Source organism: Cryptotermes secundus, unplaced genomic scaffold (genome assembly GCF_002891405.2).
Source record: "Cryptotermes secundus unplaced genomic scaffold, Csec_1.0 scaffold3453, whole genome shotgun sequence".
Taxonomy (NCBI): domain Eukaryota; kingdom Metazoa; phylum Arthropoda; class Insecta; order Blattodea; family Kalotermitidae; genus Cryptotermes; species Cryptotermes secundus.
Window position 1 is genome coordinate 20059 of NW_019730009.1, and position 12872 is coordinate 32930.

At 44.0% G+C, this 12872-nt stretch overlaps 1 protein-coding gene across 3 annotated transcripts in view; it reads right to left on the minus strand.

Moving 5' to 3' along the window:
* The window catches only part of LOC111865956 (signal recognition particle receptor subunit beta), a 65477-nt gene that overhangs the window by 17367 nt on the left and 35238 nt on the right, over nt 1–12872 (minus strand). For 2 of the 3 annotated variants that reach the window (XM_033752042.1, XM_033752041.1), the window contains exon 2: nt 4115–4226. The exons of the other annotated variant lie outside the window; for it this stretch is intronic. The gene's annotated coding sequence lies outside the window, so the exon portion shown is untranslated. The remainder of the gene's footprint in view (nt 1–4114; nt 4227–12872) is intronic. 3 annotated transcript variants of the gene reach the window in all.

The window sequence follows — 12872 nt, forward strand, 5'->3', positions numbered from 1 at the left end:
GTTTCGGCGAGGACGCGGGAAAGTCGATACAGGCGTAACATGATTGGTTGTAGCTCACCGGAAGCCCGCGCATTTGAACATGCGCACTGACGGTAAATAAATAAAACAGTGAGTCAGATGCATCAGGTTGTTCTGGTGAACTGGGTTACATTTCGCAACGATGAACGCGGATTTCTGGCATAAAACAAAAACAGACTACAGAAGTCCACGTACGGCAAAGAGAGAACCCGTGACTTCGTTTGAGATCGGGTTTTTCTTCAAAGTTTCGTGATGCGAGAAGCGGAAACATGCAGAACGAATCAAGACAGTTCACTAACGGATGCGAAGTTCGACGTTTACACTTCACTTGACTGACAGTTAAGTGTGGATAATGTGATTTACTCGACGCCTGCTCAGTCTGAGGCTCAGACGGCATGTCAGTCACAGCCCGCAAAAACAAACACACAAAAGAAGTTAGTCACATTTCGGACGGATGATATCACCTGTTAATTTTCGTGCATTATCTCCTGTACGCTATGACGTTCTTAGAACGTGCCTTCCTATTTCCTGTCTTCAATTCGATATACATACGTGTATATATATATGCGTTTAAGCGCTCATGAGGATGAACATGTTCGCAGCGTAGGACAAGGCGAAGCCAGACAGAAAATATAAGAGGATTAAACTCGGCGGTGCTCGAGCTTACGAGCCGTTCAAGTGACTAAGCTGCCGTTGTAGCGCACACGCTGTACTGGGTTGAGGCACTATGCTACAAACCAGAAAGTCGCCGGTTTCATTCCCGATGAGGTCATTGGATTTTTTTCAATGACCTAACCCTTCCAGGCGCACTATGGCCCTGGGCACGACTCAGCCTCTATCAGAAATGAGTACCAGGAATCTTCATGTGGTTAAGGTCGGCCGGCGTGTAAGGCTGACAACCAGGCCGCGCCACAGCTCAAGCGGTTAGTTGCTGGCTTCCCACCGCGGCGACCCGGGTTCAAACCCGAGTCTGGTCAAGTGGAATTTGTGGTGGACAAAGTGGCGCTGGGGTAGGTTTTCTCCGTGTACTTCGGTTTCCCCTGCCAATCTTCATTCCACCAAATTCTCTATCATCATATTCACCCGGGGCAGGTACAATAGGCCAATCAGTGGCCGCCGTTCCGAGTGGACCCAACTGAACTTCATCCCCCACTATGCGAAAAGGCTGACAACCTCACCGCCATCTGTGAGATGACTGTCTGGAAAATGTGGCAGCCTCGACGTCTCACAACCCTATGCGTCTCCACAGTCTGTTACAGGGATGGCTTTTCATTTTACCTTACTGGGTTGTATTCATACTTTTTTCAAAAAAATAATCTTCGGCTGCAATTACTGAAGTTATAGATGGATGTGCTTCAAAACCTGAACTTGAACACATTTTCCAACGTCGGGATAGCTCAGTCGGTATCAGAACTGGCCACGGGCTGGACTATCGAGAGATTTGAATTCGAGTCCCAGTAGGGTCAAGAACTTTCACTTCTACAATCGTGCAGACCGGCTCTGGGGTCAACAAAACTTCCTACACAATGGGTACCAGGGGCTCTTCCCGGAGGTAAAATGGCAGAGGCGCGAAGCTAGTGCCGAGGTCAAGAAAATGTGGATCTAGACATCCACTCCCACATACACCTTCACGGAGTTAAGCACAGGGACAACTTTGCCTTTTTACTGTAATGGCACAACCCTACTTGTAAGATTGACCCGAGACGATGTGCTTGATAAGCTTCAGAGGACGAACAGGGACCTCCTGGTGGCCAAACTGAGTAACACAAACGTGCTAAAATCAACACAAGTTTCGTGTACTGAAAAAGAGAAGCTGAATGATGTCGTAAATAAATCCTATTATTGGTCACACAATAATCACAGAATGTCGGGAGTAACAATAGCATGCGGGCTATACAATTTCGCCAGGTTTCTGGAATCTTTCGTCCTTTGTATAGTCGGAAAGAGGGGCGACCGGGTACCGTTAAGTAGCCAGCATCCTCTGTGCTTCACCCGCAAAAGACGAGAAAACATGAACGACAAAACATTAAAGAATTCATCGGAAATCTAGAACTCCGTGACAACAACAGACGTCTATCAGATTCAGATAAACGTAAGAAAGGAGGCGATGAAAAACTGCGGGTTGTGTTTATAAAAACAACAATGAGATTTTTAGAAATGTTTAAAGGGTACCCACATCCAAGATTTAAGATATAACCTCTTTCTTTCTTCCACCTCAAAATATTGAATCAAAAAGTTCTGCTTTCTTCTTATCTTAAAGATATACGTGCGGCAATGGATCCAGTGTGCCGTGAAAAATTCCAAGTTTTGGGGAAAGAATTGTGGAAATCGTAACTGCAGAGAACCTGTTTGCGATGATTGACAGTGTTCTTTTTGAAAGGATTTCGCAGTAGCAGGGATCTCTTTTCTTATACCACCAGAAAAATTGAATATATACCAGTATTCCAGAAAATAAAAAGAAATCCATACAAGAGGTCGAAGCATAAATACTTTACAGAATCATGATTTTAGGATGATGAAAGCTTAAAGCGCCTTGACCTCCACGAAAATGTCCCCTGAAGGAGGACGATTAAAAAACTATCATCGTAAAATTTTCTTGAAGTGTGTTCAATTTGAGCCGATGACAGGGGCCACGCGGTCTAAAGCATGAACCGTCTTCGCCAGCTCGAACTTTGGTATCGTGACTTCGAATCCCACTTGAGACATGAATATCTGCTTGCGTTTATTCTGTGTCTGTGCTGTCCTGTGTACAGGTACAGGCCTTACTAATGGCTGATCCCCCGTCCAATGAGTCGTACCGTCTGTGTGAAAGATTAAAAAACTGAAAAATTAACCAAGGTAAAACAAAGGGCTGTCTGTAGAGCCATAGATATGGGATTTGAAATCCTCACGGGGTGAACATGAAGACATCTTCTGGTATGTGACGTCATTTAGCCCGATAAACTTGACTGAAAGTGTCGATGAAAGCATTACCTCCATATTCAGGGTCGAGGAATATGCCAAACAGGCAACAAATAAGCAGAGGAAGAACTTGGCTTACTTTTCCACCCTGAAGATGAAGACAGACGATAGTCGCCGTTTTGAAAACCTCAAATCCCATGCTTTTAGATAAATGTAAAACGTAAAACTGTCCCTGTGCTTAATTAATCAAGCATTACGCCATGAAAACTAATGGGAGAGTGAAGTATAGCTCCAGACATCCGTACTACATATAGATTAATGGTCAGCTTGACGCCCCCGACGGCTTTACCTGCAGGGAAATAACGCCCGCTACAAGCCGGAAGGTCGCGGGATCAAATCCCGATGATGCCATTGGATTTTTCAATTGGCCTAATTCTTCCAGCCACACCATGACCCTTGGGTCGACTCAGCCTCTAACAGAAATGAGTACCAGGAATCTTCCTTAGGGGGGTAAAGGGCGGCCGGCGCCTAAGGCTGACAGCCTCATCGCCATCTATGGGCCGATTGTCTAGAGTCTAGACAATGTGGGAGCCTCGACGTCTCACAACTCTATTGGCCTNTAGGGATAAAAAACAGTAAAAGTAAAGCAATCCCTGTACCTGGCCATGAAGGCCCATAGGGTTGTGAGACGTTGAGGATCCCACATTTTCTAGACAATCGGCTCACAGATGGCGGTAAGGTTGTCAGCCCTACGCGCCGGCCGCGCTTTACTCCCCAGGAAAATTATTTAATTAATTCCTGGTACTCATTTCTGTTAGAGGCTGAGTCGACCCCAGGGCCATAGTGCGGCCGGAAGAATTAGGTCAACTGAAGAAAATCCAATGACCTCATAGGGACTTGAACCCGTGACCATCCAGCTTGTAGCATAGCCTTACAAATTTCATAGAAGGTTAGGACCTCATGTTTTTACATTTCGGAAGAGAAAACTTTTAATCGCCTCCATCAGTTTGATGTTATGCATGCAAAAACATGTCAGCGCCTTCATAGTGAAATATTTGATAAAATTTTCATGAATCTGTGATCTTTGTTCCCGAGAAACAAACTGTACTTGAACCTACAACAAACGAACACGTCCCAGCCTGAGCACAAAACTTCCATATAAGTGCGTTATAACATGTTCGTCTCAGATACTCACTTGTTACTTATTGAACATTCTGAACTCCAGTTGAGAGTGTCTGACGTTCCGACGAGAAGGGTGGGGTTGAGTGACAACCCCTAATTGGCAGGCGACTCCTACTTCGCTTGAGCTGCAAAAAAAAAAGGGTTGCGGATTATACACCTCGAGGCACCCACTGCTTTCTGAGGGTCTGAAACAACCACCTTTCATAGAGATATTCTGGCAAAACTGTTCCGGTTAATTACCTAATAAAAGTGTGAAGATATATTAATGACACAGGTATTTCTAAATTTGAATACTAACCCCAGCATTTATCCCCTCCCTTAGATTTATGGCGAGAAATCAGTTTTCAAAAAAGAAAAAGAAAACACTCTACCAATGGTCGTGAAAAGGTAAAGTTTATTCGTGTGCTTAACTAATTAAGCACTACGCCATGCAGGCGTAAGGGGGAGTGGATGTATTTTCTTAACCTCGTCACTTGTTTGAGGTGAATGTTCAGCTTCACGCCCCGGCCGCTTTACCCCCTCGGAAATATCCCCCGGTACCCATTTGGATAGGAGACTGGGTGGACCCCAGAGACGGTCTGGACGACGTGGAGAAGAGAAATTGTTGACCCTACCGGGACTCGAACTCCGAATCCTCGGCCGTCCAACCCGTAGCCAGTCACTATGCCGACTGAGCTGTCCCGGCTCCACTCTGCCAATGACCTTAGAATAATAAAATCAAGGAGGGTGAGGCATAGGCACTAACAAGCATGGAGAGGAGAGAAATGCTTACAAAATTTTAGTAGGAAACCCTGAAGTACAGACTCCATTAGGTAGACATAGACATAAATGGGAAGATAATATTAAAGTGGATCTCAAAGATATAGGAAGGGATGATATGAACTGGATGTATTTGGCCCATTACAGGGACAAGTGGCGGGCTCTTGTGGACATGGTCATAAACCTGTCCGTAAATTCTTGAGTAGCTGAACAACTAATAGCTTTTATAAAAGGATTCCGCTCCATGAAACTGGTTACGTTAGCTTAATCGGTAACGCTTCTAGCTTGTATTCGGGATGGCCTGGTTCGAATTTTGGCAGAATACCGACTATCCTGAGGTGCTTTGTGATTTTCCTCAGTCAGGCCACCACCACATATTTTAAAATTCACTGTTCACAAATCCTACCATTAGGAGATTTCTGGTCGTGAAGCTAATGACAACGTTCTTTCGTATGACAAAAATAAACAGGTAAAAAGGCAAAGATATCCCTGTAACAGGCCGTGGAGGCCCATAAGGTACTGAGACGTCGAGGCTTCCACATTTTCTAGACAATCGGCTCACAGATGGAGGTGAGGTTATCAGCCTTACGCGTCAGCCGCCCTTTACCCCCAGGAAGATTCCTGGTACTCATTTCTGTTAGAGGCTGAGTCGATCCCAGGGCCATAGTGCAGCTGGAAGGATTAGCTCAATTTAAAAATCCAATGACCTCATCGGGAATCTAACCCGCGACCTTTCGGCTTGTAGCAAAGTGCCTCAACCAACTACGCTACCGCGTGCCCCACAAATAAGGAGATAAATATTTAACGAAGAGTACAGTCAATCCCCGACCAAAATGAATTCGGTTTAACACGGTTTTTAAATTAAGGCTGGTTTTCAACTAACACGACTTGTTTTCGGTTTAACACGCTTTCCTCACGACTTGCCCATTAGATTGCATTACATTACTTCTTACCGGATATTCGGGTCCCAGCAACACGATTTCACCTTACACGAANGATTGTCTAGATAATGTGGGACCCTCAACGTCTCAGAACCCTATGGGTCTTCACGGCTTGGTATAGGGATAGCTTTGACTTTACTTTTTTACTCTTCTCTCGTGTTTTTAAGGGACTTGATGTGCTATCTTCTAAGGTGTGACACAGTACAGTCTGGTACTACGCGTAGTCACATCCCAAGAGATAGTACTTTAAGTAGTCACCGGTGTAAGAACCTCAAATCCAACAAAATACAAGACATTTCAAATTAATACTAATAACTGTTGTTTGTCTGGTCACACAGTAAACAGGGGAACTCTGGCACCCTCACTCTTTAAGTGGAACTAATTTTTCGGGCATCCGGTTCAGCTGCAACTCGAAGAGGTTTTATGAGAGAGGTTATAATTGGTTTGCTTTTACGTCTTTCACATGTTGGGTGTCGCTTTCTACAAAGCACGGACAGGAAACGGATGAAAATGTGTTCCGCCATATCTTGAGTTGGAGCATGCGCTGTGGTGTGCAGTCCACGTCAGCGCTACTTTCTCTTACCCGCTGTAGCGACTAAGATTACTGTTTTCTGGGGTATGACACAGTGCAGAATTTTACCCTGAAGATGGAATCAAATATGTTATTCCAAAACGTGATAAAAATCTACTAGACTTCACCGCGTCACATCGTGCAATCTGACTGAGGTAGAACGCCTCGGACTTTTGTTCCGTTTGAATCCCAGACGGAGCACCGCTTGCCTTGATTGAGGTTTCTCGTGGTTTCTGTCCTCAAGAAGGCAGCACGTTCCCCCGACACGTCGGTAAACGCCTACCAGACTACATTTCACTTAGAGCAAGTTGATTCAAGCGATAACGATTCTGACGTTGCCCTTGGATTGATGGATGGATGGATCTACGCTTAAGCCTCTAAATCTGTCTCTTCCTTTCAGGTTTTCGGGCTAAAATTGTGTATATGCAATTCTTTCTCTCTTCTTTCACATGCGTGCAACATGCCTAACCAATCTTATTGTCCTTGATTTGATTACCCTAATGTCATTTAGTAAAGGATACTAATTATGAAGAGATTCGTTATGTTATATTATCCATCTTCCTGTCATTTCGTTTCTTTTCAGCGCCCTGTTATCAAGCACTCTCAGTCCATTTTCTTCCTTTAATATGAGAGAGTAAGTTTTACACCAATTATAAAATAAATAAATAACATAAATATTGGCTGAATATTCAATATTATTTTCAAGAAACTTAAATCAGCCTTCTTGTATCTTCCCAAGAAAAACTCATCGTGCCCAATATATGGATAATGAAGCTATAAGACTCAGGCCTGAAATATTTTTGGAGGTGGACAATATGTAACAGAAGATAAGGAACTAAACATTTAATTAAATTGTATAGTTGATCCGATTTACTTAGGAATAATTCATCCAATTGGTATCGTTAAATAAAAATCCCATTTTGAAAATAGATTTACTTACAGACATTTGACAGATTTTTTTTTTTCACTCCCCACAAAGAGGAGACCGTCTCTTGACGGTTACGTTACAGTGTTAGTATTGTGTGCCCAGTCTCCGCATTGTAGGAAACTTCAAGCGGCCCGACACATTCCATAACAAGACGGGAACACATGTCTGGGATTGGGGAATGTGACTGACACAGAGCTGGATAACCCACAGTGTCGTGACCTCTATTCCAGACTATTTTCATTAGGCTCTAGATCCTTTCTGAGCAAGAAAAGCGAGACTATCCTTTGAAGTCTGCAAGTCCAACTGACAGCCTTAATCTTGAGCCCCGAATGGGGCTCGAGGCCAAATTTTTAAAACTGAAGCGAACACCGGTCAGTCCCTTGTCATAAATGTATGTCTTGGGCTCACTCCACTGCACACAATTTACATAATTACTGTGTTACATATTATATACATTAAAAACATTAACAACTTTGTTACACGCACAAACACACACAAATGTATAAAAATAGCAACATGCACGTTCAAAAACCCACCGACAAAAACACGATTCGTCCACCGACACATAGTATTGTATACGAAAGCGATATTCGGAATATTCCAGACAATCAACGTTAGCAACGCCAACTCTTATCGGGACATCCATTTAGCGCTGGCGTGCGAGATCGGTAAGTTGCGCGCTCTGCGGCTTTACAGAGAACTCCCAGCACCCCTATTAACTCAAGGTCATCTCACGGTCACAATTCTGTTTTATTTAGAAAAATATATATATTAGTAAAGGTATCCCTGTAACAGGCCGTGGAGGCCCATAGGGTTGTGAGATGTTGAGGTTCCCAAATTTTCTAGACAACCGGCTCATAGATGGCGGCAAAGTTGTCTGCCCCACGCGCCGTCCGCCCTTTACCGCCAAGAATATTCCAAGACTATTCCTGGTACTCATTTCTGTTAGTGGCTGAGTCGACCGGCACCAAACTTCGCCGACAAGCGGTGGTCGCTCGGTCGGTATAGTTCACTTGCGGACTAAAATCACAGAGTTTTATATATACATATCAGACCTCTGACAGGAATTACTCGAAATAATATACATAAATTACGTTCCCACCTCATAGGAAACACTGCGTCTTCATTAAGGAGATCAATCAGTCACGATGTTTAGGGAATTGAACTCGGTTCACTGTAAGAATAACACCAGGCACATACGAGTAAATGATAGCTCATCGGGAATCATACCCGCGACCTCCCGGCTTGTAGCTACGTCGTACCCCCCTCGCCGCCGGAATGCAAGGAAAAATCATAACATAAAGAGGGCAGTAGATCCCCTGAAAGTGTCGTACAGTTCAAATCAAAAGTACTCGTAGATTCAAGAAAAATTAAGTGGAGACTGAATTCGGGTAATGCTCGCTACCATTCAGTCCAGAACTTTCTGTCTTCTTGTCAACTGTTAAAAATACAAATATTAAAATATGCAGAACTATAACTTTTTAATTTTATGTAGGTGTGAAAAATGATCTCTCATATTAAGGAAAAAACACAGAGAGTTTTCGAGAACAGGTTACGGTGGAGGCCATTCGAACCTCCGAGGGATCAGGAAGATCAGGATAGCTGAACACGGCAAAGATTCTTAAAGTTGCATAAAATGCTGAGCGTCTGTTGGTTTCTCAGGTAGGACTCAGCTCTACCTCCCTAGTTAGGTTTTGTTTGAAGACCCCATAAAAATGTCAGAAGACCAATATTTTGACAGGCTGTAAGTAAATGCTCCGTACAGGTCGGGGTGACTGCTGAATCAGGTGACTGCTTACGTCATGCCTTCATATCAATTCAGCACCGAGTCCTGCCAGTAATGTATTCCTTACCTCGGCTATATTCATCAAATATTGCACCCTGGAGCTGTTTGAATGCAGACGGGGATGTGAATAGCTAATGGACCCCGGGTTGCATGTCTAACTACCGGCAGGGGTTCCCAAAGTAGCGTCACAGTCAATACATGGCCGCTGGCGTCAACTTCAATCTAATTCCGAAACCAACAAGTAAGAAAATGGACATATATTGAATGTAAAAGATCCTTCAGTACACAGGATGTGAGGGACTCACAGTGGTCATTATGAGAAACTCAATCTCTGCCTCTGCCAGCAATCAGACCTCTACCTACATTGCCGACTCTGCTAACCAGGCTCCTTGCGTCAAGAGTAATATATATACAAAGGTAACGCTATCCATGTAACAGGCCGTGGAGGCCGATAGGGTTGTGAAATGTTGAGGTTCACACATTTTCTAGACAATCGGCTCACGGATGGTGGTGAGTTGTAGTTTTATGCGCCGGCAGCTGGCACTCGTTATATAGCCTCGGCACGGACCGCACAGAGGACACCGCTTCTAACAGCTCTTCTATTGTTGTGTGTCCGTTGCGGTATTACGTAGCAACGGCCGTTGTTTTTAGAGCAATTACTTAGCAACGGCTATTGTATATCTTCTAATTTTGCGTTCGTTGCCTAGCAACGGGTCTATATGCCACAATAATACGATTGAATGCAACTAGTAAGGACATACACTACTATATTCTGTAGTTCTCTTTGCTAAACCTACAATTTATTTTATGTTACGTCCTACATGTTTCGACTTTCCGGGAAGTCATCATCAGGGCACGATTTGATTCAGAAAATAACTGTTGGTGTTTACAGTACGGTTCCGTAACTTATCCTTCAAAAATCAGTAGTTACACTTCGTTTGCCAAATGGGACGGCACTGCGGCAACTCTCTAGACTTGTACTGTGGAGATCCTGAGATCGAATCTCTGTTAGAATGCCAGCTATCTTGAATGAGGATCTTCTAGGTTTTCCTCGGCACCTACAAGCAATACCAGGATGGTGATTGGATTAGGCCATGACTGCTCCTTCCCAACTCATCATTCGTCTCGCATCTTAACATTAGGTGCTGTACGAGTTAGTGACAGATCGCAGAAAAAATAAATTTATTTCGTAATTAGGCTCATGTGTCGTCATTCTTTCGGTCAGGGATCTGAACTTCAGTTAGATATTGGATTGAAGCTGGCATGCAAATTCAATTTAAATTGAGAAATTTTATTTTTTTCAAATTAGAGAAATGTTGTATTAATAATGAAATATGGTCCACTAAATATTTGCTGTATCGTAATCGGTTGAGGCACTACGTTACAAGCCGGAAGATCGCGGGTTCGTTTCACGATGTCACTGGACTTTTCAACTGACCTAATCCTTCCAACCGCACTATGGCCCTGGGGTCAACTCAGCCTCTAACAGAAATGAGTACCAGGAATTAATTAAATAATTTTCCTGGGGAGTAAAGCGCGGCCGGAGCGGTCTAAGGCATGTACTGTCTTCGCTCGCTTGGAAACTGGGATCCTGAGTTCGAATCCTACTGAGGGCATGGATGTTTAGCTTGTGTGTGTGCGTTTTTCTGTGTTTGTGTACAGGTAGAGGCCTTGCGACGAGCTGATCACCCGCCCAAGGAGTCCTACCGAATGTGTAAGATCTAGAAAAACCGAAGTGAACGAAGAAGTTCATGGAGGTAGGCCTAGACCCACTGGGGCTGTAGTGCCAAGGGGGGAAAAAACCGCGGCCGGCGCGTAAGGCTGACAACCTCACCGCCATCTTTGAGCAGACTGTCTAGAAAATGTGGGAGCCTCGACGTCTCACAACCGTATGGGCCTCCATGGCCTGTTACAGGGACAGCTTTACCTTTACCTTTTCTTTTACCTTCAGAAGGAGGAGACATGGTAATGCTACAGAAATGAGAAGACGGGAGAAAGACTAATAGGTATATGAAAAGGAGAGAGGAGACTGAGAGAATAAGGAGAAGAACGTGAACAGAAGAAGAGAGCGAATTACAGGTTCTGCAGGAGAGGAGAGGAGAATATCTAAGTCACTACGCTAACCCGAAGCAGGTAGCCGGTATTAGCATGCACCCAGCCTCACACCCTCATTAGCTTCGCACATTAACGGTTCGTCACCGCGATCCGACTGGCTGACACCCCCCCAGAGCCCCGAATGNACCTCAAAACTTACTTATGTGAACCAATTCGGGCCAGTTCTTTACAAACCTGTCATTTGGCATTTGACAACTTCTAACGTGAGCAGTTGAGACAGCATCCTTTGACAATCCCAATATACACTGCATCAATATCAGCATTGGGTTCCGAACCCAGTCCCATCTAATGAGTACAGACCTCTTTTGATCTCTCTTCTTTTTTTTTCCCCTTGGCACTACAGCCCCAGTGGGCCTAGGCCTACCTCCATGAACTCCGTTCACTTCGGTTTTTCTAGATCTTACACATACGGTAGGACTCCTTGGGCGGGTGATCAGCTCGTCGCAAGGCCTCTACCTGTACACAAACACAGAAAAACGCACACAAACATCCATGCCCTGAGTGGGATTCGAACCCACGATCCCGGCTTCCGAGCGAGCGAAGACAGTGCGTGTCTTAGACCGCTCGGCTACCGTGACAAGCGTTGATCTCTTAGGGTTTATTAATAACATGTAATTCGGCATTCGATGCTATGTAACGTCAGCAGTTGATGCAGCATCCTTAAATAAGCCAAATATACAATGCAGAAATCGCAACATAGGGTTCCCAAACCACACCGTCTGATGCTTATTATCTTCTGTTGATCAGTTAGTATTTGTTATCAACCTGTCGTTCGCCATTTGATTGTGTATAACGTCAGCAGTTGATATAGCGTCCTTCTGATAAGCATAGGCGCATGTTGACCAGTAAGCGTTCTTTATCATTTGAAATTCGATCCTATGTCATCAGAAGTTGATACAGCGTCCTTAAAAGAGCCAAATAAATAATGTATCAATAGGAACAAAGGATTTCGAACCCAGCTCCGTCTGACAAGCAATGGCCGATGATAAAAGTATTTGTGTTCGTTATCAACCTGTCATTTGGGGTTCGGTAAAGTTAAGGAGTCATAAGTGTATCCTCAAGCCAGCCAGATGTGAACATCACGCTGTCGTACATGGATTTGTCTGGCCGGTTCCTCCTGCTTGCCTTGTCGCGGATATACGTATAAACGCACTTGCTGGGGGGAGACTTCCATTAGCACCAGCGGGTGGTCCCTCAGCGCGCGTGATTAATATTCACAAGCTTCAAGACTGTCTCCTGTCACACGATCCATCAACCTGTACCAGTTGATCAGACACCTGCGTAGTTTTTATTTAACTTCTGTACCGTCAGTTATCAAGGTTCTTGTGGCTTCTATTGTTTCTATACAGGGTGCGCCTAAGTCGAATACCTTTTTCTTCCTTCCATGTGGCTTCAATTGTTTCTATACAGCTTTTTACTTCTTTACCGAATGACATGGGTCTAATGAATGAAGCCAAAACTCGCAGTCAACAGAGTCAGGAAATGTTTCGCTCGCTACACAGCCTGTTGGTCACATTCTCAGGGTGCTGTAGGAACACATGAAAGTATGAAATACAGTAGTCACGGTAAATTGATATGTTTACAGCGTGTAAGTATTAGAACAGTTCATTATTTAAACATATTATAGCATGTACAGCCGTTTATTATTATTATTATTATTATTATTATTAT